The sequence below is a fragment of the Dromiciops gliroides genome, chromosome 4, assembly GCF_019393635.1.
Source record: "Dromiciops gliroides isolate mDroGli1 chromosome 4, mDroGli1.pri, whole genome shotgun sequence".
Lineage (NCBI taxonomy): Eukaryota > Metazoa > Chordata > Mammalia > Microbiotheria > Microbiotheriidae > Dromiciops > Dromiciops gliroides.
The window spans coordinates 51589393-51617000 of NC_057864.1; positions in this window are offsets into that span (position 1 = coordinate 51589393).

Sequence of the window (27608 nt, forward strand, 5' to 3'; positions counted from 1 at the left end):
TTGACAGAATTAACAAGCCATTCTACAACTGCCATCCCCCTTCAGCTTCCAGATGCTGGAGGTCACCTGACTGCCCTCGCTCAGCTTCCAGTCATGGTGGGGCTTCCCTCATTATAATTTGGCCAGGTCCATGCAGGCACGTGGGTGCATGTGGGAGTGAGGTCAGGGCCAACAGGGTTTCTAATTTTAGGCAAAAATGAGGTCATAGAAACCTCAAATTCTTTATACTATCAAATATTACATTTTTTATAAACATATCATATTTCCTAACCTCTACACCGAGCCCAGCATAGTCCAAACTCCTAATATACAGGAATCATGTAATTTGTTATCCCTGTATCCTATTGCCTAGGACAGAGTCTTTGGTGGAGTAGCACTTTATTAAATATTAGTTTAATTAAATTGTACCATGAATGAAATTGTTTAAACTCTTGTCCTTCCTTATATATCTAATCTATCACTATGCTTGTTTAAATAAAGTCAAGCATCAAGAGCAGAACAAAACATCCAGCCAATTATCTATATGCATTAAAACATGTGGCTGTTGGGCCCTCAGTAGGCAATGAAGAAAATTGTCTTATAGATTCACTTTGGGAAATATGTTCATTGTTCTCAATTTTCATATGATATATAAAGGTTAGATATTTGGACCATTGATATAGATTGAGAGGCAATGGAGTATAATCCTTTTATTTTTACAGGTAAGTAAACTAAGACAGACAGAGGTTAAGAACCTTTCACAGGACCACACAACAAGTAAGTACTTCAGGTAGGATTTGAATTCAGGTCTTCCCAATGACAAATGTAGTGCTCTATCCACTATACCTCCCAATTACCTAACTAACTTGATCAAAATTCACTGTTGATTCTTTTTACCCTTAATATTTACGCTTACCTCTTTTACTTTTGCTGTGTAAACTGCAACTCTTGTGTCCTAGAGTCATAACTAAGGAAGAGCCAGTTGATTTTTGTCTCAGGGCACTAGAAGTTATAGGGTAAAAATATTTATGATTGATAATATCCTGGGGGCAGCTAGGCGGGGCAGTAGAAAAGCACTAGCCCTGGATTCAGGAAGACCTGAGTTCAAAGCCAGCCACAGACACTTGACACTTACTAGCTGTGTAAGCCTGGACAAGTCACTTAACCCTCATTGCCCCGACACCCCCACACACACACACACACCCAAAGTATAATATCCCTATGCCTTCTTATCCCTACATGAGTAATATTCTCATCACTGAGGCACTTAGGTACCACCAAGATCTCCCTTCACAGTGGTTGATTGAGAACATATTTACTGCTTCTTGCTCTTAGTACTGTACTAGACACACAAAAAATCATTAATTCCAGGCCTGGTAATTCTTGCAAATAAAAGACTCTGATTGGAGAGAGTTTAGATAATGGGGGATCCAGTTGCAGAAAATCAACACTACTTGTTTCAGTTTTGACTGAAGAAAAAATCAATTTCTCAATTTTCTTTCTCACCTACTGAATTGACTAGATTGTATAGATACACATTATATGACATGTTGCACTGAAATTCTGATAGTAAATAGGAAATTCTACTATTAAAAATGATTTTTGTAAAAAGACATGTAACGTCTACTTCATTCAAAAATAATCATGGTATAATACAGGAGGTTTTCATTTGGAATCTGTGAAATTTGTCTTAAATAACCTGATAACTATATTTCAATATAATTAGTTTCCTTTGTAATATAATGTGTTTTATTATATGCCTTTAAAAACATTATTATGAGGGGCGGCTAGGTGGCGCAGTGGATAAAGCACCGGCCCTGGATTCAGGAGTTCCTGAGTTCAAATCCGGCCTCAGACACTTGACACTTATTAGCTGTGTGACCCTGGGCAAGTCACTTAACCCCATTGCCCCGTTAAAAAAAAAAAAAAAACATTATTATGAGGAAGGGTCTATAGAATTAATCAGACTGCCAAGCAGGTACAAAACACAAAAACAAGGTTAAGAGCCACTGTACTTGGAGTCTGACAGGATCTTGGTTAAAATCCTACCTTTTACATTTACTAGTTATGTGACAATAGATAAATCTGCATGGATAGTTCAATATGGATGGATAGATAGATATGGATAGACAGATGATATAAATGAATGGATACATAGATATGAATGGGAAGATGATAGATATTAATAGTTATGGATGGATGTTTAAGAAGATAAGAATAGATATGGATGGATATTGATGCATGGATAGATAGATTGATATGGGTATAGAGATAGAGAGGTAGATAGATAGAAAGATATCCATGATAGATAATAAATAGATATATCATTTCACCACTCATAACTTAAATTCTTTCTTTCTTTTTTTTATTTTCAGGGCATTTGGTGTTAAATGACTTGCCCAGTGTCACACAGCTAATAAGTATTAAGTGCCTGAGGCCACATATGAACTCAGGTCCTCCTGAATCCAGGGCCGGTGCTCTATCCACTGCACCACCTAGCTGCCCCAATTATTTCAATAGGTATGTGTGTCTAATAATAATACCTGTGACACTTCCCTCAAAGAGCATCATGAGGCTCATATGAAATGATACCCATAATGTCCTTTGCAAACTTTTAAGTGTTATATAAATGTCAGTTCCTATTTGTACTTTGAGCTATTCTCTTGAGCTATTACCCCTGGCTCAGATAATTTCATAAATAAAGAATCTCCTAATGTCAGAGGTCTTAATATTTTAATATCCTTGAAAAAGACCCAAATTAAGAATCCCCACTGACATCCAAGTGTCAAGGCTGAAAAACCAGTGTCTGCTTAACCCATCATTTTTTTAACACAATTAACTGATGAACTGGAAGTGTGCATGCATAGTCATTAATGCCTTCCGATGGGCACATTCCTTTTGCTGTCTAACAATCTCTCATGTCTATGTGCCCTTTCCATAATAACATTATCACCCACATTGTTCAGTGTTTAATGAATAAAAGATACATTTTTTGTTTTTTGTTTTTATTTTTTAATCTGATAAAAGCAGTGAGAATCAGCCAGGAGTAAGGGTTAAAAGAGTTCACTTCAGAGTCAGAGAGATCTGAATTGAAACCCTTACCTCTGACATTTGCTAACTATGGGAGCATGAGCATTTAACCTATATGAAACTCACTCAACTCCTTAAGATTATCTACTAAGTAACAGACAGATTTCCTGCCTACTGGCTAAAGGGGTTTTCCATACTGAGAAAATTACAAATCCTTAACGTATTGCTTTCTTATTCTCTAACACATACTGGTTGTGTGACCCTGGGTAAATCATTCCACCTCTAATGATTTAGGCAATTCTTTAAGACTGTAAGTTGCAGAAAAGGCGCTCTCTTTACTGGCAAAGAGAGTTTTCTATCCTGAGGGTTCCACATATGAATAGAACCAAAAGTCTAGTCCCTAGATACATTTTACTCATTACTCTCATTATTTACTCAATATCACACAGAATAAAATGGCAAGGAACAAGTGGGTGTGAGTAGGCTACAATAAATAGCCCATGAGGAATTTGGATAAAGAACAGGATTTAAAGGTGTTATCAGGAAATAGGAAGGAAAGATGGGCTGGTCATGCGGTGAGGGGGAAGGGTAAGTGAACAGCCAGACTTTCTCACTGGTTTCTTCATATGTCAGGAAAAGCAAAAGCCCACAGCAGAGTATGTAAATGGGAGGAAGTGAACAAAAGTCTTGAAGGTGAGGTAAACTTGGGTGGGTTGTGATATGCATCTTTGGAGGAAAGATCCAAAATGATGAAATCATAGACTTATCGGATTATTTGAGTCAATCCAAATATCAATCGACAGATATTTATTAAGCACCTACTATATACCAGGCATTATATGAAGAGCTCAGGATACAGATCCAAGAAATGAAACAACACCTGACTGCAAGGAACTTACATACCAAAAGGGAAGAAAACATGAATATGCACATAATTTAGGTTCGTACTATTGACTTTTCTGGCCACAATTATGTTAGGTCTTCTGGGACCTCTGTAGAGATGAATGTTGCATCTCGAGGGGTATGAAGATAAAGCAATCATTTGGGAAGGGAGGAGGAAAACCAAACATTATCTAATTGCCAAATATTATATATTTAATAATCTAAAACTTCGGTTCTATCTATGAAAGTCTAAAAAGGATGCAGTTTAATATTTCATCCCAAATTTCCCAAACCAGTGATTTTCATAATTTAAAAAACATCTAGGTCAGTCAATAAGCATTTATTAAGTGCTAACTACTTGCCAGGAACTGTGCTATGTGCTAATGATACAAAGAGGCAAAAGTATGCTCCTTACCCTCAAGGAGCTCACATACTAAGGGGAAATAATATGCAACAAATTAAACATACAAGACATGTATGTAATATAAATAGGAAATTATCTCAGAGGGATGATGGGAGTATTGGGAGGGAGCAGGAAAGGCTTTCTACAGAAGGATTGCTTTAAGCTGAGTCTTGAAGGAAACCAGGAGGTATAGGTGAGAAGGAAAAGCGTTCCAGGAATAGGGGTAGCCAGTGACAAGACAAGGAATCTAGAGAAATAGTGTTGTGTGTAAGGATCAGCAGGGAGGCCAGTATCACTAATTTGTAGGGTGTTCAGAGGGGAATAAATTGTGAAGACTGAAAGGGTAAAATGGGGTTAGGGTGTGAAGGGCTTTTAAATCCCAAGAAGTGATTTTTATAGTAATAATGAGTAATTGAAGTTGAAGGAATGGCATGCTCAGACCTATGCCTTAGGGAAATCACTTTGGAAAGAAATTTTGAAGGCTAAACTAGAGCCGGGAGAGAGTAAGGCTAGGTATAGAGAACAGCATTCAGATCAAACCAGTATTGGGGAGAAATGGTCAGTATGCTTCACTTTAGCTCATACATATAGGATTGAACCTACCCCAAAGTGGAGTAGACCACTCTCTGACTGCCTGTCCTCATTTTGGATGATACCACCCGCCAACCAAGTGTGTTTACCTGATTGATCCAATTCTCTTTTAAACTTCCCCATTTCCCCATTGAAGTAAGTCATTTTTGATTCCTTGTTCTCCCTCACTCCACCTCAAATCCAATTAGTTTCCAAATCTTTCTAGTCTTCCTTCACAGCACTTCTTAAATTCATTTCCTTATAGACAGTCACATGATGACCATTTAGTTCAGATTATTTTTTTGTTTTGTTTTGGTTTGGGGTTTTTTTTGCAGGGCAATGAGGGTTAAGTGACTTGCCCAAGGTCACACAGCTAGTATCAAGTGTCTGAGGCCAGATTTGAACTCAAGTCCTTCTGAATCCAGGACTGGTGCTTTATCCACTGCATCATCTAGCTGCACCCTTTAGTTCAGATTCTAATCACCTCTCTCCTGGTCTACTGCAAAAACTCCTTAATTAGCCTTCTTGCCTCAGTTTTCTCCCAGTCATCACCTTCATCAATCCATTCTCTGACAAACTTCCAAAGTGATATTCCCAAAGCACAGGTCTGACAATAGCACTTTCCTGTTCAGTAAACTCCAAAGGCTTCCTGTTACCTCTAGGATAAAAATTCCCTGTTATCTCCTCATTAGCCTTCAAAGACCTTCACAACCTTTCTCCAACTTACTGCTTTCCACACTTTTTGGCATTGCTTTCTTGCAGTCTTTCACATGTCATCCCATTTCCTGTAACTATAGCTTTGCAGATTGTCTCTCATGCCAGAAAAATTCTCCTCCTCCTCATCTCAAACTCTTAGGATCCCTCATTTTTCTTCAAACCTCTGCTCATATGCAACCTTCTACATAAGTCCCTTGCTATCTTGTACATGCATGTATATGCATACACATGGAGATATAATATATAAATATATGTATGTGCATATAAACATAAATATATAAGCATACATATTTATATGTAATGAATACACATAAATATACATATATGTCTACATGCACATGTGTATATTTGCACGTATGTACATATTGTGTTGTTATATACATATATCCATTGTGTACGTGGGTATATCTCCCAGTTTATGTGTGCATGTTGCTTATCTGATAATTTTTTACCCCATTTAGGTTTTCTTGACATAGATACTGGAGTGGTTTGACATTTCCTTCTCCAACTCATTTTACAGATGAAGAAAGTGAGGCAAACAGGATTAAGTAACTTTCCCAGAGTTATAGAGCTAGTATGTGTCTGAAGTCAAATTTGGACTTGTGTCTTCCTTACTCCAAGCTCAGCACTCTAACCTTTGTGCCACCAAGCTGCTCCTGTATGCACATATATGTGTATGTATGTGTATACCTATATATATATATATATATATATATATATATATATATATATATATATATATATATATATATATATATATATATATATATATATATAGGTATAATATATATATATATAATATATATATTATATATTATATGAAATACTGCATAATACTATTATATTCTATAATCATTATAATATACAATATAGTATTGTATCATACATTTCTATGCATACATAAATATTTATGTATGTATATGTACATATACAAATATACGTATATATCTGTGTATATCTTTATTATATTTATGTGCACATATATGCACATATAAATATATATGCAATCTATTCTAATATAATGTGATATGTAATATATACATGCATACATGTGTGGAAATATATACATGGACACATAAATGTAGAGATATAGACACTACACATGTGGGCATATACATATTTGTATATGCACATGTCTGTTTATGTATATTTCTATATCCCCATATATGTATGTACAAGCATATATACATATAGGTACAAGGTAGGAAAGGACTAATGCAGGAGGTGGCATATGAACAGAGCTTTGAAAGTAGGTATTCAAGAAGTTTGCTATGAGGAGGGGAAGCATTCCTCAGTGAGGAAGCATTAAAAAAAATATCTAGGGGGCAGCTAGGTGGCGCAGTGGATAGAGCACAGGCCCTAGAGTTAGGAGTACCTGAGTACAAATCCGGCCTCAGACACTTAACACTTACTAGCTGTGTGACCCTGGGCAAGTCATTTAACCCCAATTGTCTCACCAAAAAATAAAAAAATCTAGGCCAGTCAACAAGCATTTATTAAGTGCTGACTACTTGCCAGTATATAATCATCTCTTCCTACAGTATTTGAGCTCCTATAGTTCAGGCACATTTTTTTTAGTCTTTATATCCCCAGGGTATTGCCCACTAACTGGTACATGAGGACTCTTCAAAAAGGCCTTTGGGCGTTAATCAACTGCCTCTGTGGCCAAAATTTCAAACATTAGTAACCCAGTTGAGTTACTGCATTCAAAGATGTAATTTTTTTAACCTGGGGAAAAATAATAAAGTCAGCTATTATTGGCCATTTCTGTTCAGTTTGGTCATTCCTTAGCAAGGAGAGGGTGGCTAACGGAATAAAACACAGATTTTGTTTGGATGGAGAAGAATGGATCCAAAAGAATATGGATTTGGAGACTCCATTGTGGGACACTTCAGAAACCCATTTGGCATGAAGATGCAACTGCTCCTTGGAGTGGAGAATTCAAGTGCCGAAATCTAATTCACCTTTAATTCAATGACTAAAGGCATTAAGAAAGGGGGTTCAATGGAGAATAATAATAATTATCCTTTATACAGCTCTTTGAGCTTTGAAAAGTGGTTTATGTTGCTTAGCTCACTTGATCATCACAGAAATCTTCTGGGGCTAGATACTATAGATATTATTATTTACATTTCAGAGATGAAGTAATTAACACTCTGTAAGGTAAAATAACTTGCCCAGGGTCAGAAAAATTAATGTTGGGTCAAAATTTAAACACAGAAGTCTTCAGACTTCTAACCGAGTGCCTTTTTTTATTTCATTGCCTTACCTTGAAACTACCTTCCATATAGATAATATAGCTACACAATATGTATTTCTATATGTATATTTGTAAATACAGATTCACATATGTATACACATACTAATAGACACATATGCATATATACATGTATGTGTGTAGATAGATGATAGATACAAGACAGATAGATGATAGATGAATGGATGTATATATATGTAGTTAATGAATAGATAGCAAGATAGCTACAGACAGACAGACAGAAATAGATAGACAGACAGATAGAGAAATAACACATAAACAAGTCACTTCACCACTCTAAATGTTTCCTCATTCGTGAAATGGACATAGTAATATTTATAATATCTTCCCACAGAGGTTTCCTGTGACAATCAAGTGAACTAGAACATATGTATATACATACAGATACACGCACACACATATAATGGTTTGCATGGTGTCTCCCCAGTTAGCATATAACATCTATGAGGTATTTCAAGATGTTTTTTACTTTCTTTGTATACCCAGCACTCAGCACACTGCCTGGCACATACTAGGCACTTAATAAATGCTTGCTGATTGGCTGACTATAACACCTTTGGCCACTGAAGGTCAATTTCACTTGGTACTCAGTGCTACTATGTGCTATTCCTGACTGTAGAGCCTCATAACCATGGGCATTGATATTACAAGGTAGGTTCTTAATCAGACAAATATTTTTTGTTTACAACATGTTTTTCATGTAAGCATAGCATTTTTATTTATTTTAATTACAGTATCATTTCAGGTACATCACTGTAGCTTTACAAATCAAAATACCCTTTGCTGGTCACCCCTTCTTTATATGACATATCTGTTAGAATGTCATCTTCTTGAGGACAAGTTCATCAGTTAATTGTGTCTTAACCTTTGGATTTTTATCCCCAGTGCTTTGCATATAGTAAGCACTTAATAAATAATTTTTTCTTCATTCAGTCAATAAAAATAAGCAAAAATATAGGGTAATTATAACTTCAGTTGGTTTCTCACTATTCTTTTTTTTCTTTTTTTTCTCACTAGTCTTCTACAAGGAATAGTCAATGAAAAGTTTTCAAAAGTTTAAGAATTGAGAAGGGAGAAATAGTTTAGTTGCATTATCTTTCATTTTCATGTCACAGAATATCTGTGGTTCATGAAAGGAAAATGCACCAATTCAGCAATGCTCTCATAAATGGCATTCATTTTCCCATTTGTTTTACTTAAGGATAAAACAAATTGCAAAACTACAGAATAGATTATTTGAAAACCAGAAATACAAAGGTATAAAAAGTGAATTAAGTGACTGATAGGAACAAAAATGGGTCAACAGACATACCATCTTAAATCAGAGACTAAAGTCATTTATGGTATAGTTGAAATGTAGATCCTAATTGACAGTACAGAAAAAATAAATGAGATAATACTTCTAGGAGAAAATAGTCTTTATTTTGACAAACTGGAGGTGCTAAGTGCATGAAGACCATTGTATATTTTTAGGTTTGGTGGAAATGAAAGGAAAATATTCAATTTACTGTAGCAGGCCCTCTTCATATGTGTGTGTATGTATATATACATATGATTTATGATTTATCATTATTATCAAAGTTGATATGCTGGTATCCTAGACCTTTAAGGTGTTATTTCTACTTTAAGTTGATGTAATAAAATAGAATCTTACAAATAAAATAAATAAATTTTCAATTTCATTTTTGAAAGTCTAAAAACGGAAACAAGTCATCGAACCACAGAATCTAAGAGACTTCAGGAGCCATTCAAGTGTATCCACACTTGAAGAAAAAATCTTCTCCACAACACACCTGACAAGTATTCATCCCACCTATGAGGATCCATCTTGCTCTAAATCTAGATCTGTGAATAAGAGAAGGAAATTAGGCTAAACTGTAGCCTGAAATTCAATAAAGCCAATCAGCTCCCTAACTGCTGCCAGAGCATATATATTTTAAATATTTAATATCCTCCTGATGACACTCTATTTTGAATAATCAAAGATGAAGGTGAGTCAAAGGACAATAGTTATATATGATGGGCAAAAAATAGACTATGCTACTAAATAGAATATACTACTAAAGATGATCTCTGGGCAAGAAATGATTTAAAAGATAGCAACAACCCATGTAAATGGGTAGGGATATGGTCTGGTTATATAAGGGTTATAAAATGGGCAGCTTGAATTTTCAACTTAAAACCAAAAAATACCAAAAGGGTCAGAAGGTCTTCATGGAGAATAGATATTTTGTGGAAGAGAATTTATGAACAAGACATAAATAAGACAAGAAGCTCCAAATGGAGTGCTTTCTGCTCCAGTAGAAGGAAATACTCATAGCAATGATACCACAGATCACTCAAAGAATAAAATAGTGTGACATTACACACACACACACACACACACACACACACACACACACACACACACACACACAAATACACACATACTTAATCACACATATATACACACATATACTTGGATGGCACTGCCTTCTAAAGGTTATATTTCTACTTCAGTGAACTTTCAGGAGTATACATGTAAGCCAAGCCCAAAAAGTTTACATGAAATCTCTTTTCATTCCAAACTCAATACTATGGTGGAATTTAAAAACAGAAGTGGCAACTACATAGTAAGCTACAATTACTTATAAATTACTACCACAGCTTCATGTGTAGTAGCTGGACACTGAGTGCTTATGATGAAGTGTGGTGGCTTTTTGAGTGTCAAAGACAGAGAGGGCTTGGTTTAAATGATGGTGAGTGAAGCAGAGAGAATGATTAATTAATGAAACTATAGAGAGGTAGAAACACCACTCTAGTTGATTTTTTTGCTTGTTTATTTGTTTTGGTTTGTGTGAATTCCCTACAATTGGGGGGTATATTTCAAGCTTCAGGTGTAAATGTCCAGAGGGTTCAGAGGGATATTTAGAGCAAAACTCCACTTCAGGATCTTGGAAATGATTGAACATCTTGGCAACACACAGAAACAGGTGCTCCTAAACTACATCCAACCAGCAAGATCGAATGCATGTTCTATCCCGTTGCCAAACCTCATATAGCAGTTCTAACATTTGAGAATTGGGATTTTTATTTTAAATCAACAACATTGACAGAAGTGAAGGATTTGATTGGATCTCTGCAGAGGATAAGAGAACACCTATGAGAATATGAGGGGAACCAAAGCCAGTGTGTGAAAGCATATGTGTGAGTAGATCTGGAACATAAGGAGCTATTGGCCAGGAGGAGAAGGCATATTCTTTCTTCCCCATTGCCATTTTAAAAGCTAAATTTCATTGTTCTCTTTTGTTTTTACATCATCTACATTTCCTATTATATCTCTCCCCTCTGCCTCTACCAGAGAGAAATCTCACATTAAAAAAAGAAGAAAACGAACAGTTCAGCAAAACTAACTTATAAAAAGTTTCCCCAATCCATGATAGAACTTTTAAACTCAATTAATCAAAGACATGTATTAAGTATTTATTATGTGTGAAGCACAATGCTAAGTGAAACAAGACTAAAGTTAAATGGTCCCCAATCTCAAGAAGCTAATATTCTAATGGTGGAGAAAAAAAATACATGTATCCTTGCAGAATATGCACAAATAATTACAAATTAGTTTAAGGAAGGGGGAACCTTAACAGCCAACAGGAACAGAAATGTCTCTGTGAAGAAGGTGTGTGGAATGAAAGAAACCAGGGATGCCAAGAGATAGGAGGAATAAGTATATTCATTGTATGGGCTATAGCAAGTGCAAAGGTATAGAGATGGGAGATTTGGGGAGAGTGTGAGCAAGAAAATAAGCACAGTTTTTGACACATAATAAACATTTAATAAATATTTATTTAATTGAATTTAATAATATGTGAGAAGAATGGAAGGGTGGCAGGTTGTCAAGATATTTAAATTTAAGATGGAAGCATTTATATTGGATCCTAAGAGCAATAGATAGCAATTGGAGGATGTTGAATGGGGAAGAAGTAGCATGATAAGGCCTGTGCTTAAAGAAAAAAAAACTGACATGTTTGGAGGATGAATTAGAGTTGAAAGAACCTTCAGGTTCTGAAAACAGCAGCTCTAAAAAGCCAGAAGCTTGGGACATTTACCCTTATTTGTGCCCCGCCCCCTCCCGCCCCGCCCCAGAACAGAGCCAAACTTTAACATCAAATTCAAAGTCAAGAAATAGGCTAGAGGGGCAGCTAGGTGGTGCAGTGGATAAAGCATGGTCCCTGGATTCAGGAGGACCTGAGTTCAAATCCAGCCTCAGACACTTGACCTGCGTGACCTTGGGCAAGTCGCTTAACCCTCATTGCCCCACTAAAGGAAGGAAGGAAGGAAGGAAGGAAGGAAGGAAGGAAGGAAGGAAGGAAGGAAGGAAGGAAGGAAGGAAGGAAGGAAGGAAGGAAGGAAGGAAGGAAGGAAGGAAGGAAGAAAAAGAAATAGGCTAGAAAAATGAGTAAAAAGAAAACAAACAAAAAAAGACCATAAAAAGCTGCTATCATGACAGGGAAAATCAAGACACAAACTCAGAAGAACACAACAATCTGAAAACAATTATAAGCAAAGTTTAAATGGTAAAAAAAAGAAAAAAAAGTGAAGTGAAACAAGCCTAATGAATTCCTAGGAGAGCTAAAAAAAATTTAAAGAGTGGTAGAGGAAAAATTGGGGAAAATGAGTATGATGCAAGAAAATTATGAAAAAAGCAATTAATAGCATGGAAAAATAGGCCCCCAAAATATTGAAGAAAACAATACCTTAAAAAATAGAATTGGCCAAATGGTAAAAGAGGAACAAAAGCTAACTGAAGAATATAATTTGCTAAAAATTAGAATTGAGCAAGTGGAAGCTAATGACCTCATTAAACATCAGGAAACAATAAAACACAGTCACAATGATGAAAATAGAAGAATATGTGAAATATCTCACCAGAAAAACAACAGGGAAGATAGAGGAGAGATAATTTAAGAATTATTGGACTACATGAAAACGATAATCAAAGAAAGAGCCTAGACATATCCTAGAACCACTGGATGAAACAGAAATTGAAATAATACACCAAATACCATCTGAAAGAGATCTCAAAATGAAAACAATGATTAAATATTAGAAGAGCTTGTAGATATATATTGGTTTAAGCATAGAAATGAGAAAGATTTGCCCAGCCACAAGGCAATGAGAATAAGCAGATAAGAGTTAGAAGAGAAGTGAATTCCTGTGGTATAGATGTTCCTGAATGCGCAATTAATACCAAAGCTTCCAGTTAGGCATTACCGAAGCCTATGTTTTTTCTCCCTGATGTACTTTCCTGGCAGGTTGTTGTCTATGCCCACTATTCCCCATGGCTATAGAAAACACTGGTGGAAGAGTGTGATAGGGATTTATACATGGATTGTGATATGTTTTATTTTTCAGACCCTCTTAATATATAATTAATTCTGATATTATTACTATTTATTTTGCCTTGTTGATAAGGAAATATTTTTGTTTACCATCTAGCCTTGTCATTTTTGTGAATGGCTGATTTATGTGAATAAATTGGGGGCTTAAGAACAACTACAGTGAGGAAGGTGAATATTTTGTTGTTGTTCAGTCATTTTCAGTCACATCCAATGCTTTGTGAACCCATTTATTTTTTCTTGACAGAGATACTGGAGTGGTCTGCCATTTCCTTTTCTTTGGTTCATTTTACAAATGAGGAAACTGAGGCAACAAGGTAAAGTGACTTGCCCAGGGTCACAGATAGTAAGTATCTAAGGCCAGATTACTCAGGAAAATGGGTATTCTTGACTAGAAGCCCAGCACTCTATCCATTGCACCACCTAGCTGCCCTTAGAGGGGAATATATTCTCCTACAATAGGATTATTTCTATCATTTTGAAATAAATTAAAAATACCTGTCTGGTGATGATTCTTCTTTTAAAACCTAGTCCTACCAATATGAACAGGTTAGAGTGAGTGAGCCAGCCCAGAGGATAAGTATCAAATTACCTTGGTTAGAGGTAAAAGTCTACCACTATAGTGGTTTCAGACATTCCAAACACTCATATCTGAAATGTACAGTTAAAAGGTGATGAAAGTTTGAACTAAAATGGTGCCTGTGTGAGTGCGGGGGGCGGGGGTGGGGGGGTAGAGCACATGTGAGAGATGATTTGGCAACACATTGGATATGTATGGTGTGAGGAGTCAAGTATGATATAAATAGTAAAAGGGAAGGTTAGAGAGGGGTGACTAAGAAATCATGTTTTTTATTATTACTACTTTTAGCATTCTGGGGTAGTAGTTTATCTGAAGTAACAAACTCATTAAGGACAACTAAATCCTTATCTAGGATTTACATCAGCTCCGTCGCTATTGGTCTATCACTTCAGATACAAAAATGTTTCTCCTTGGCAAAGAAAGCAGAAGAGTTTTCTAATTCTGCTTTCTCTCTAATTTGTATTAACATTATTTTGGCAATATAAGACAATGTGTAAGTCACAAAGACCTGTGTTCAAATCCTGCCTCTGACTTTAGTAGCTCTGTGACCCTGAGCAAGTTACTTAGCCTCCCTCAACCTCAGATTCCTCCATTGTAAAATGGGGATAATCATAATGCTACTTCCCAGGGATGTGGTGTGACTTAAATGAAATTACACGTGTAAAGCTTTTTGCAAGTCTTAAAGCATTGCAAAAATGCTAGCTATTATTACTATCTACCCTGTACTGAAGGTGTATGTTTTTTTGTTTTTGTTGTTGTTGTTGTTGTAGTTTTGTTTTTGCAGGGCAACGGGGTTTAAGTGACTTGCCCAAGGTCACACAGCTAGTGTCAAGTGTCTAAGGCTGGATTTGAACTCAGGTCTTCCTGAAGCCAGGGCCAGGCTTTTTCCACTAAGCCACCTAGATGCCCCCCAGGTGTATGTCATCTTGTGTCTTCTTTTTCTGTAGATTAAAAAAGCACATTTGCTTTTAGCATTTACAATCATTCAAAAACTTAACTAATAATTTCCCCCCAAAAGCCATTTTCCCCTTTTAACAGCTACGTATTGATTGCATTGCCCTTCTGCAATATCCTCAGATACAAAACCTTGGAGTTATCTTTGATTATTTCTTCTTTCCCCAATAGACTAGGAGCTCCCCAAGACAGCCTCTGTCTCATTTCTACCTTTTTATTCCTCTTCCTCATACCCTCAATTATGCATTGGGCACATAATACGCAATCAATCAATGTTCATCAATTTGTTTCTTAACTGATATATCAAATCTACTTCTAGTAAATTCTACCCCTTCAATACTTCTAGAGTCAACTAGGTAGAACAGGGCATAGAGCCTTAGATCTGGAGTCAAGAAGATCTGAGTTCAAATCCAGCTGCAAACTCTCACTAGGTATATAACTCGGTGTAAATCATTTAACCACTGTCTTTCTCCAGTTCCTCAACTGCAAAATTGGGATAATAATAGTCCCTATCTCCAAGAGTTCTTGTGAGAATTATATGAGATATTCATAAAGTGCTTAATATAGTTCCTGGCACAAAGCAGGAGCTTAATAAATGCTTGCTTTCTTCTTTCCTGTGTTCCCCTTTTAATTCCCACTACTAACAGCCTAGAACAAGACTTCATTACCATCCTCATTCGCTTATTGTATTGTAATATTTTATTAACTTTTCCCCTCACCAATCTTTCTAATGCACCCTTCAGATCACTGGAAAAGTAATCTTACTAATGTATGAGTCTGATCATTTTGTTCCTCTGCTCAAAAAAACAAAAAAACCTTTCTTGGTTTCCCATTACCTACAGGATGAAATACAAACTCCTTATTTGATATTTATGGTCTTATGTGCTCTGGCTCATTCCACTCTTTCCAGAATGGTTCCTATGTTACCAACCAGACAGGATTACTCACTATTCCCCAGTCTTCTCTCATGATTTCTTCTACCTTTGTGTATTTCCATCTGCATTTGTTTGGCTCTTCCCAACCCATGGGCAAGATTCCATGTACATTTCTGCCTGTGGAAAATTGTCCTCTTCAAAGCGTAACATGTAATTCCACTTACCTCAGCCCTTTCCTCATCCAACCATTCCCTAGCCACCATGCCTCTTTGTTGGAATACTACTATGCCTTTTTACTATCCTGGGAAGGTAGTTCATCTGGGCTAGGGGCTGTGAACTTATTGAGAGTTCTCTGCTACTCTCTTATCATCTCATCTCTGAGTTCTCTATGACAATCTCACAGTTCCAGTCCCAATCCCTATCCCTATCCCAATAGTGCCCACAATAGGGAAAGCTAGAGGGTGCAGTGTATAGAGTACTGGGCCTGTAGTCCAGAAGACCTGAGTTCAAATCCAGCCTCAGACACTTATTAACTGGGTGACCCTGGACAAATCACTTAATCTCTGCCTCAAAGTCCTCATCTATAAAAAAGGGGGATAATAGCATCTACCTCCCATGGTTGTTGTTAGTATTAAATGGGGGGATTAAATAATTGTAAAGTACTTAACATAGTGCTTAGCATATAGCAAGCATTATGTAAATGGTAGCTACTACTACTATCGTCATTGTTATCATTTTTATTAATTCTTGCCTCTTTCCCCTGACTAAATTATAAACTCATCGAGGGTAAGAACTGTTTTATTATTGTCTTTATCTCCTTAGAGTCAATCATGATGTCTTCAACATAATAGGGAAATGTTTGCTGAATTCAATACAGTCTTCTACTTTATTTTAACCAGAATAATTTTTAAAAATTAAATAAGGTAAAATTGCTTAAAGTATAATTTGACAGGGCTGGGACTTTTATAGCCTGATCTTGCTGGAAAATTGAATTAAATACTTCTGGATGGAATGATTTAAATTTAAAATTGGCATTTGAAAAGATGTCTGGAGGCTAGCTAATGCTTTTGATCAGATGCATTTTGGAGACTTCACATTGATCCTGAGATAAAAGAGGGCTTACCCTTCAAATATTTTGCTTGCTGAATGACTAAGTGTACGTATCAGAATGTCTTTCCTGTTTGGTGGGTAGTAAGTAACCAGAGGACCATCTTTGTGTCGCTTTCCCCAGGTGGTCCATTACTTGGCAAGATATACCCTTTGAAAAGAAACTTCTGCTTTCCCAATTTTAATCACACAGTGATTTGCTGATGTGATGCTATACTGTGCTGCCTTTGATGGTTATATAGTAAAAGAGTGAACAGATTATTTTCCTTGGTCCACCATGCCAGCAGTTAGTTCTAGGTTTGTGGGAAATTGATACAGACTGAAACTTCCACGATATTGGGTTTGGTTTTTTTGGTTTTTTTGGTTTTTGTTTTTTATTCAGGAACTGGTTTTTCTTGGCTCCATATCTCCAAGTTTTTGTTAGATCAGACTATTAATCTTACTCCTATCATGATATTACTTTACATTTATTAGACACTCCCAGTGTGCTTGGTAACATACAAAATAGGAGGAAAAAACACATTGCTTTTCAACAAAGCACGTGTTAGTCACCTTTTCTTTGTACAGTACCACATTTATTTAGGTACTTACAAAAGGGCTTTGGATAATGATAAATCATTATAAATTCTACACATACAAACTGAGGTCTATTCTCTGCACTTCAGGGCAGTTCAAGAAAGCCTTCAGAGAGATGTTTGGGGTGGGTTATTTTGCTAATCTAACACCACTAGGAGCAGGTGGGGGAAAACCATTGTGTTCCTATTTTCCCTCAAAATCCAGCCTGATTCTATTTTTATCCCATGGAAAGTAGAATAATGGTAACTCTATATAGAAATACTACAGTAAAAATTTCAATAGTCTTCATCCAACTAGATGAAAAAGCCAAACAGAGAACCTCAAGTCCCCTGAGATACCCCATCAAAGAAAGGCCTGCAATAAAGGCAGAAAACCTCCTTCCCCTCAGGCAGGTTATCTGAATATCAACTAGTCATCAATTTCCCACACATTTTCCCCATGCATGTCAACACTTATCTCAGACCTTGTCTTCCACCCTAGGTCTAAGCACCCCAAATGCTAGGTTCTGCTTGACTTAGAAAAGAACCCTACAAAACCCCGCTCTGTTCCTATCCTGTGGTAGGCTCTATCTGGTGGCCCTCAGATTCCCCAACAAACCAGATATCTCCTTCTCCTGACCAGGGCTAGCACTAATGGCCTCAGCAGCCACATCTACCTCCCAAGCCTCAGCTCAGGGAACATAGAACACAGAGACTCTAGGAAGCTATGTGACTCCATATGCCCAAAGACAGGCCTCTCGCTGAAAACTGTGACTAGGGGCTTCAGGACTAACTGGGGGCCCCTGGCAATATAAGTGAACTTATGCAGATATACTTATATTTCCAGTTAGATTCTTTATCCTGTACTTTATAGTTTTGAATCTCACTCAACCTGTATCCTCCTCACTCAACAAGCCACCCTCCCCTGTGTTACAATTGAATAGTGATGGTATTTAACCAACTTGTCTATAGTTTTTCCATTAATTGTTTAAACCTACATGGAAAAAAGTTTCATAGCAGATGGGTGACCATCTCTGAACCTCAGTTTGCCTGTCTGTAAAATGAGAGCTTTGGACTAGATTCCCCTAAGGTGCCATGTTATTCTAAAATGAGTCATCAAAATGAGCAGGTGGATTTCAGAAAAACTTCGAAAGATTTACATACACTGAAGCAAAGTGAAGTGAGCAGAATGAGGGAAATCTTTAAAAAATAATTAATTAAAATAAAATAAAATCAGTCATCATATGAACCTGGATTCCCAAGAAATTCTCTGACAACCTTACCTGACAGCTGAGGAACCTTGGTATAACAGAACAACCATTGTTAGAAGTACAAAGCAAGGAGAGGAGAATAGAGTGAGGTATCAAATTCATTTTTTCCATAATATTAAACTGAATGGGGGGCAGTTAGATGGCTCAGTGGATAGAGCACTGGCCCTGGAGTCAGGAGTACCTGAGTTCAAATCCGGCCTCAGACACTTAACACTTACTAGCTGTGTGACCCTGGGCAAAAATAAATAAAATTAAAATAATAAAAATAAAATAATAAAAATTAAAATTAAAAATAAATAAAAATAAAAAAATAAACTGAATGTTTTTTTCTTTTTAAAATATATATCTACTGTTTTATTGATCTGTGAAGAGGAGAATAAGATAGTTATTCTCTATTTTATTCTGATTGATAGAGAGTGATTCATCCCTTCTTCCCTTGTATCACCCTCCAAAGACAGTGTGGATGAATTTGAAAACTGACAATCATTTATTAAACACCTATAATGTGCTAGGCATTGAGCTAATCACTGGAAAAATGAGATTGGAAATTTTATTTGAAGGAAGAGAGGCAAGAAGTAGAGGAGTGAGTTGGTTTCTTTATGTGAAATGGAAGTTTATCCCTAAAATAAAGTTAGAAAAGGAATTATGGGGGACAGCACAGGAATGGGAGGATTAGAGAAAGTTCATGGAAAGAAAGTTACAAGAACATAATGTGAATTCCTTGAGAGTGGGGTCCGCCTTCTTTTTTTTTCTATTTATTTCATCAGTGCTTAGAACAGTGCTTTGCACACTATGAGCCCTTAATTCATGTCTTTAATAAGAGCTCTTAATAAATAAAACTTTTATCCATTCACAATACAAAACAAAAATCAGGGATGAGTTACTTTACTTGATCATGAGAGACAGATGTTTACTATCTATGTTACTAAAGGTCACTATGTAATCAGAGCTCATAGAAAAAGAGTTATCCTCAACAGACCTTGCTTGGCTAACTTCCTGCAGGTCCACAGAACTGGGTGGATTGAATAAAATGAATTTTGATCCCATAGGAAGAGGTGCTACTGATCATAAGCAAGTGGCAAGAAAGGAGACAGGAGGAAATGAAAAGAAGCAAGCAAAAAGATGCAAAGAGAATCAAAGCCTCCAAGGAAGAAACCCCTCTCTGAGGGAAGCTGCTTAGAACAGATTGTACAAGCACTGCAGAATAGGAGCTGTATGTCACCTCGTACAATACAGACACTTAATAAATGTGCAGTTATTAGCGTTATTACTTTTCTATTGCTATCATTAACGTTATTAATTTATGAAAACTTGGAAAATAGATGGTAACCGTATTGCTTAATTAAAATAGGCATTGTGCTATTGGATTGGCTATATAATAAGGAAAATTCCCCAGCTCTCTATAAGAAAACTTAAGCACTATTAGGCTGTCACACTCTTCTATAGTAGTTTCCTTCATAGAAATAGAAAAGTTAAGGCAAACCTACATTTTTTTAAAAAATCTCATCGTATCTGTCATTGACTCATCATTCAGATAATCACATACACTATGAACGTTCCTACTTGACATATAAATTTTGACAGTATTATCTTTTTTGTCCCCAATTCTCTAGAAATTCTGTACATATCAGAGCAGATTTAAGCAAAACTGCTTAGTTTAAAGGAGAGTTACTTTTCTTCCGTTTTAATACTATGCAAGCAATTTAAGGTCATTAGATTCCATCATTAGCTTTACTGGCTTTTCTGAAAAACATTTTTCTGCAAACCTGGATTTGATGAGCATTGAAATTCATGACACTTGTCCTTCTTAATAAAGGCTTTCCTGTGGGAAGCATTCCCTCAGCCCCTATGTATTATTGCTCTCTTCTTACTAAAAGAATGTTGTCTTTATTTATCTGTTTAAATGCCAGATGCTCCTTTACTCAAGAAAATCACAGAATCATCAACTCATCCAGTCATAAACTTAGAGCTGGTGGGGACTGTTAGGTCCAACTAGAGAGGCAACGTGGCATCACGGATAAGGCATTGGGTGGCCTTGGAGTCAGGAAAGCTTGGGTTTGAATTCTACCTCAGTGGCTAGCTGGGACCCTGGGCAAATCACTTAACCTCTCTCAGTTTCCTCATCTGTAAAATAGGATAGTTAATAGCACTTCCCTAACAGGCTTGTACTGAAATAAATTGAGATTTGATATGCATAAAATAGGTCACAAACCCTGAAGTGCTATTCAGTTCTTCACTATTATTCCAATGCTCTCATTTTACATTTGAAGAAATACAAGTGCAGAGGCAGCTCAGAGAGGTTAAGCCATTCACCCAGAGCCACACAAGTAGCAAGAAGAGACAGAATTTGAATTCAATTCGCTCATTCCAAAGACAGTTAACACAGTTTTGAGAAGACCATATTGCTCTCTGAATATGACTCCCTGGAGCAGACTATTCTACTATATATTTTACCAAAGAATGTAATTCTTACAAATGCTTTAATTTATTCAGTCAGAAGTATCCTCCTGATCCTAAAAAAAGGCTTTGCTTACATGAACCGTGGTATATACACATATGTATATAGGTATATTGTGTGTGTATTTAGATATAAAAAATACATATGCACATACAGTTATGAGTATGCATTTATATATGTGTGTGGCTATATACACATGCATACATACATGCATGCACATATAACATGCAGCATGAAATGGGTGACAAAATAATACATATTGTGGAAGGTGACTAAGGTTTTGATGACATGAAAAATTTAGCTACGCTCTCTTCCTCTTATCTTGGCCCCTTGATGAACTCATTCCACGCCACTTTGTTCTCTTCTCTTAAGTCCCTTTCACCTCATATCAACATCAGAGGATGTTGGCATTCACTCCTAAACATGTGTTACCAAATGAAGGTGAAGAAAATCGCACATTCATCCTGACTAGGTCCACTACAAATTGATGTTGTATAACTTCAGTTGAATCCTCACTGCTGCTAGGTAATCCTTCTATGCCTCCCTAATTAATTCATTATCCAATTCTTTGCCGTGTTTTCTCCAAACCTTTTCATCCTTTCTCAAATCTCCCATGGCTCCCTCTCATCCCACCTTGTTAGCTAAGAATTTTGCCTAATATTTTTACTGAAAAAAATGAGGCCATTTGCCAAGATTTCTCTCTTCTAGCTTCCTCATCTTTTACCTGGGTTGTCTTCTGCCATGCAAAGAAGTAAAAATCCATCAAAGGAAACTGGGAATGTGTGGTCAGATGGGTAGAAGGAGTATGAGGAGAGTGCGCTACTTGGTACATACCTATTTTATCTGTACTTCATAGGACAAACAGCACTGATTTTGTGGCAATGATTTCATTGATAAGATCAATATAAAGAGTCAAACAAGGTAAGCCATGAAGCAAAGTGAATTATGACTCCTCAATGATTTTTTGGATAACCTCATTAACTAGATGAGAACTTTGTGCTATATAATATGATATGGGAAAGCAGTGTGTGTAGTGGTTAGAAAGCTGTCCCCAGAGTCAGCAAGACCAAGGTAGAGGCCAATCTTTGACACCAATTATGTTTCTGGACAAATCACAACTTCTTCATACCTCATTGGTAGACAAAGCTTCTTAATCCAGTATTTTCCTATTGCAAGTCATGACATCACCCTGACATCATGGTCCTCTTCTATATGTTTATGTTTGTCCTTAATTCTCAAAGAGGACCATGATACCAGGGTGCTGTCATGACTTGCACTGAATTGGATTTAAGTGAGGGAGGGTTGTACAAGGTCACCAAACTCACTCTCATGCAGAGTCATCTGGGTCCAGTGGCAAGATCTCCAGAACAACTGGAGATGGCCCCAGATTTTTAAGGCAATTGGGGTTAAATTGGTCACACAGCTAGTAAGTGTCTGAGGTAAGATTTGAACTCAGGTCCTCTTGCTTCCAAAGCCAGCACTTTATCCACTATACCATCTAACTGCCCCAAGGTCCTCTTCTAGAAAGAAAGACAAACAACAACAACAATACTAATATAGTCGTAGGTATAGTTTCCAATGTGGTATCGTGTAATTTTTATAATTTATTTTGAATTGGTGTAACTTGGATTTGAGAAGAAAAATTTTGCATGAAAATGGGTATGAAGTAATTAGATAGTTATCTTTATTTTCCATCTTGCACTCCACTCTTTTAATCTGCAACTGAATTATTGCAAACCCTTTCATTGGTCTTTCCAACAGGCTTGTTAAACTGGTATCAGATCAACCTATAAGGTAAACTGAAACAAAAAATAGAGAAATTAGGAGGTGTCCCAGGAACTGTGTGCCAGAGTCTGTATCTACCTTCAAGTATATATGGACAATGTTTTACTTATGGCCGAAGTAATTCCACCATATTTCACACTTTGATCATTACATTGGACAGTTATCCATGGTTTTAAGAGGGACTAAAGTATAGTAGTTTTAGAACTAGACTGGTTCCAAGCTCCATTGAAATGGTAAAGGGTTTTGTCCTTAGATAAAAGCATAGATGGGAGGTACCCATTACATGAAACTATGAGAAAATATATTGGATGACAGACTCAACTAACAAGAGTCTCAATAAGCTAGAAAGATATGCTGAACTTAATAAGATTAAATTTAAAATTGTGTGCTTGGACATTAATTAAATGGAACTCTGCTTAACATAAACTTCAATAGGAATTCTTAGAAGAGGAAGCAAGAACTTGGCACCTTAAGCTTAGTCATTTGCCAACCATTCTAGAGAATAATATTTCTGTAATAATTTTGTTCCTCTCTTCATAAGGAATCCCTTCTGAGACAGACATTCCAAAGCTCTTGTTCATTATTATTTGTTACAGAAATGACTTTAAAAAGGCTTCTGGGAAACAGCAGATGAATTACTAGTTTCCTTGAGCATCTTAGACTCCAGAGGATGCAGTTACTGGGGTGTGGTCCTCTTAGATAGAGTTGATTACTAATTGTAGCTAAAAAAAAAGAGAAGGCAACACATTGTATTAAAAAAAAAAATACACCAAGCTATCACAGACTGGACAGGCTGTCCTATTTGATTGTTTGGAGTCTACCGGGAAGTCAACTCTGCCCTAATTTCCTCTGTGACTCAATAGGGTATTTGCCAAAGAATCAAGAGCCAAAAGGGATCCATTCCAATGCAGTCACTAAAAATATCCTCAGGGTTGTAAGACTGCTGAGGGAAGGATCATTTGTTTTGTGAGAGCCACTAACCATTTAGAACAGGGCTATGTAGGCTCCAGGTGTTATAGTGCAGACTGTGCCTACACTGCAGCAACAAGAATAACTACCAGGTTACTCTTAAATACAGGAATCAAGTCAAATTGAGAGATAATATCCATGTGCACATCTTATCCCTCAAATTTCAAGTGTCCTAACAATGGAAAATGCTGTATCACTCCAGAAGAAATTAGATGTTAATCATCGAGATGTGTATGTACTCTGCAGATAGTCCCTTTTTTATTCCTTTATTACTTTGACCATGAACTCTAATCTTTGTTCCAAAAAAAATTTCCAATCAGTTGTCTATTGCATTCTCATTCATAATTAGATAAACAGTGGCATCAGCTCTAGAGGGCTTTTGGTAGATGGGAAAACTTACAGAGGCAGAATGTTCTTTCAGCAAATAAAGGAAAGACAAAAACTGAGAATGGCAACAATAAGAGAAACAACTACAGCAACAAGAATCTGCTGCGGCAACAGGAAGTAACAGCAACAGTCGCAATGACTACAAGAACAGCAACAGTAGCAGCAGCAGAAAGAGCAACAAGAGCAGCAGCAATAACAAGCAGCAGCAAAACCAAGCAATAGCAACAACAATAGCGAGGACTAGAGCAACCAAAGCAAGGAGCAGTAACAATAGCAATGGCAGCTGAAGCAGCAAGAACAGCAAGAACAGCAGCAACAGGAAGCAGCAGCAACAATAGCCAAGCAGAAAGCAACAGCCACAAGAGAAACAGCAGCTGCAAAAGCAACAACTTTGCTTTAATAAAAGGAGCTGGTGTCCATTCAGGGTGTATGTGATTTCAGTGGCATTTTCCATCCCATAGTAGTAAAATAAGCTTCTTTTCCTGAGAATTTTGACAAAATAATAATAAAAGAAGATATTGCTCAGGGGTGTGACTATTAATAACAGGTGCATTTCAGACCACTCCCATTCTCCACCCTCTTACCCCTATGTATTCCAATGTTCAGGTAACATGAGGAAATGACAGCTTCAGTGACATTTGTCTTCTGCTCCACATATCCCCAGTGTGCATCAGTAGCATGAGGATAGGATGGGTAGGAAGAGAAGAGAATACATAAACATGGCTCAATAATGTATGAAATTGGGCAGCTAGGTGGCACAGTGGATAAAGCACTGGCCCTGGATTCAGGAGGACCTGAGTTCAAATCCGGCCTCAGACACTTGACACTTACTAGCTGTGTGACCCTGGGCAAGTCACTTAACCTCATTGCCCCACCAAAAAAAAAGAATGCATGAAATGTCAATTTCAGAGGAAGTAACCCATCTATTTCCTCCTGGGGTTCTGTGTCTGTGAAGACAAAATGTGTCAGTTGAAAATCCTAAGGGATGGCTCAGTATACAAACATCCATGCATAAGCCTAGAAATCTTGCAGGACATAGGGTGGTATAGTGGAAAGAGCTCTGAAACCAAAGAACTTGGGATTGAATCCTGTCCTTGCCACTATTTAAAGTGCCTATGACTGGGCATGCCATAGTATAGATAAAGAACTGGAAGATATCATAAAAGTTTATGAATTTGATATCTTTATTTTTTATTGATTTATTTTGTGTGGTGGGGGACAATGAGGGTTAAGTGACTTGCCCAAGGTCACACAGCTAGTAAGTGTCAAGTGTCTGAGGCAGGATTTGAACTCAGGTCCTCCTGAATCCACGGCCCATCCTCTATTCACTGCACCACCTAGCTGCCCTGATCCCCTTATTTAACAGATGAAGAAACTGGCTACTGGAGAGGTTAAGTGATTTGAGGTCACACAGGTAGAAGTAGCAAACTCAGCATTTGAACCAAAGTCTTCATCTCCATTTTAGTAGTTCAATTCCTTGAGGGTAGGTACTATTCTCATGTTTTTGCTTTTCTTTGTTTCTCTAGTGTTAAGCACATACTTCACACTTAATATATGCTGTGTGGTTGAGTGATTCATTTGTCTCCAAGACCTGAATTGTTTCTATTGCTCTGCCACACTATTTTTTGGCTTCTTAAGCTGCCAGTTCCTCAGTTTCCTCATATTTAAAAATGAAAGGGTTGAACCATACAGCCTCCAAAGCCCATCCATGTTTAAATCCCTCATTCAATCAGTCCTCTCTTCTTCCAGAATATATGTCTTCAATCAGGTCCAGTGTGACCAGCAACCAGATGTAGCCAGAGAATGAGCTGAGTGTGTATTTGTCCATTACCTTTTTTTCCCTTTAAGATACCAGAGATGAGCAAAGCAATTAGATCAGCAGAGTTGTTATCAATGGAAATTAATACAATGTCTACCGTCCTCATTAAGATAAACTTCCCTGTTGCTGCTGAAGACAGCAAATAGCTCTTCTTTAAAACATATTTATTTGCCAACCACTGTAAAAGATATTATTTCTATTAGAACTGCCTGTGAGAACAGCCCTTGGGTTTGACTATAGGCTATGGAATATTTTCAGCATGCTTGAATTTGATGATTGAGTCAAAGCTGACCCACAGGTTTGAACACCTCATTGCAGCTTTTCTTTAGGAGCTATTGTGAGAGATCTGAGTTAAGTACCATCAAGGCTGCCAGGATGGGAATGCATCTGCTTTAAATGATTGGCTGTCATATCATCAAAGTCCATTACTGCATCCCCATTTTCATTCAGATAATAAATAATGGCCCTGAAGCATCAAAAGCAAAATGAGCTGGCATTTACAATTTTCCTTTACACAAGAAAAAAACAGTTGTTAAAGTTTCAACATGTTTTTGTTCCTTTTGATAAGAAAATGTCCAATTGGGGAAGATTCTTCGGAATGCTTTTTCAATTTTATATTTTTTGACATTTAATGACATTCTCATGGGAACCAATACTTAGAGTGGTTTAAACTTCAACTAAAAGAGAAAAAAGAAAAAAAAAAAAAGAAAAAGGAAATAAGAGAAAAGAGGAGAGGAGAGGGGAGGAGGGAAGAGGAAAAGGGAGAACATTTTCTCCACTATCTTTTATTGTTTTAGGAATACATGTTGTTCCAAATCTTCCAACAGCCTTCTGCATAATAATTTTCAAATGACCTTGCACTCTAGACATTTGCTTCCATCCTCAGTTGCTATGTCTCCTTGCTATTAAAAAAGATTGAAAATGTATTGGCTGGGATAGTTGAGGGGCTCTTCCACTCTTCTATTCATTTATTATTAATTAAACTTTTCCATGACATGGAAATCCTTAGAATTAAGGGCTTTTTTGTCTACATAATCCATGGCCCAGCTACCACCTCAAGGCTCTGGGCTCACACAGATCTCTAGAAGTTGATTCTTCAGGGTCAATTTCTTTCTTTAGTGTCTACCTACTTAAAAAAAAACAAAAACAAAAACAAAAAAGCAACCTTCTAAATATATATATGGTGTAGCTCATGTGAAAGTTGTTCTGTATGTGAATAACAGGGTCTCAATCTCTCATTAAATTACATAAGGTGTTAAACGCAAGTCAGGAATAGGACTGTCTTGATTTCAACCCACAGAAAATGCAGCAGAAGCAAAAAGGAAAAAAAAAAATCACTAAACAGTTAAAACATTCCAACAACCCATCAACTTTTCTCATGGGGAAATTAACTTGGGATTGCTATAGGGGCAAACTTATGGCATTCTGATGAGCCCCGTTTTCCCATAGAACCACTAGTATCCCAACAAGAATTGTAGTGCTGCCCTGTGGTTTAGAATCCTCCCAGAAGGCAAACATGCTCTTTAGTCTGCTGAACATGCAGTTCTCTTCCTGTAAGATTTCCATACAAATAGTGGGAGGATAGCAAGATATGTATCTCTTGCCCCACCCC